Genomic DNA, 1,441 nt, shown 5'->3' on the forward strand with positions numbered 1-1,441 from the left:
TCTTTAAGTCTGTAATTCTCATGTAAGTCACTTTCATTCTTTTTCAAATAAAAATATCATAGAAAGTTTCCATTCTCTGTAATTGAGTCTTCATAAGTTATACAGTAGTATTGTTACTTCAAGTAAAACTTCATCAAATACTCAACTTTGGCATAATATTCTTAAATATTTTTACCTTTGAATAGAATGAAGGGGAGGCATCAAGTCCTACATAAGCTAATCTTAAATGAAGGTAATTCTTGGTCTGAGAGACTTGGTCTAATTTTTTTCTTGTTGATCTTGTTCAAGACTCTTGAAATCTTCCAAAGGAAGACTGCTTAAGGCAGTGGGTAAAATGTGTTCTGATGTGCCCTTGGGTGATACAGTCTTTGCTTCCAGATTCTCCACCAGGCGCATGGCTTTGATCCCTCCTCTGGTTGCTCTGTGTTCTTTTTGTAAGCAAGTTTTCATTGTCTTGCATAAGCTTGTTGGTTTTTTTCCCATTCAATTACACTCTTTTTCTTTCTGCCGCCATAGGATTCCTAAAAGCATAGCTGTGTTATGTTATGCTTTTAGTATAACTGTGTTATGTAGTTCTGGCTGACTACTAACGTTTGATCTTAAACTAGATGGTCCTGTTGGAGTACAACTGTTGTTTTCCTTCAAAAGATTCCTTGACTTGAGTTTCATGGACTTTCAATAGGTACAGAAACCTAAACTGGTTGGAATTGCATCCATTGTAAGTCGTCGAGCTTGTCCTTTGAGTCAGAACAAGAGACTTCAAAGTGCTTTGAACAAAGAAAAGTGTTTTCCTGGCACAAAATTGTTGTACCTAAGTGGGCGAGCCCATTCTTTTCTTCTTCTAGAATCCAGAGGGAGCCTGTGGAGGCCGATGGTCACGTGTGTGTTGTGGGTGGCCGGCCTTTCCCTGCCCCTCATTCAGCCCTGTTCTGAGCCTGTTTGGAGGCCCTGGCTGCCCCGCTTCCTTCTGACAAAAGCTGGGCAAGCGAGGCAGCGGAAGGGCCCACTGAGAGGAGTCGTGGAAGCCGGTGGGAGAGACAGGTGTGTGTATGGGGGATGGGTGGTGCCAACCTTTCCTGTCTCTTTATCAATATGGCGGACTTGAGGCAGCACAGCAGACAGTCTTGAAGCTCCAGTGGGACACAAGCTGTCCCCTCCTGGCCCCCAAAAGGGAGTGGGACTAGTGTGTCTCTGTGGCAGCCTTCTTTGGAGCAATTACAAAGGTGTCTCTTTCCCTTCCCCCCATTACTATGAAACTCTCCCACCTAGGCAGAACTTCCGGTTTTTCAACTGCTATTTTCCAATTGCCACCCACCTCCCTGCTTTCCAGGGAACCTCTGTTGGCTGTTTGGGTATGGTTATTTCCTCAGGGCCATCAGGTACCTGACCACTCCCTCTTCTGCCTCCCACGTAGATGTTGAGACTGCAAGGGGCTTGGGCT

The 1,441-nt window shown here is 44.7% G+C and overlaps 1 pseudogene; it reads right to left on the reverse strand.

Annotated features, from left to right (window-relative positions):
• Positions 1 to 258: 258 nt before the first annotated feature.
• LOC131815625 (THAP domain-containing protein 2-like) lies at positions 259 to 918 on the reverse strand (annotated as a pseudogene).
• Positions 919 to 1,441: the final 523 nt, after the last annotated feature.

Source organism: Mustela lutreola, chromosome 15 (genome assembly GCF_030435805.1).
Source record: "Mustela lutreola isolate mMusLut2 chromosome 15, mMusLut2.pri, whole genome shotgun sequence".
Lineage (NCBI taxonomy): Eukaryota > Metazoa > Chordata > Mammalia > Carnivora > Mustelidae > Mustela > Mustela lutreola.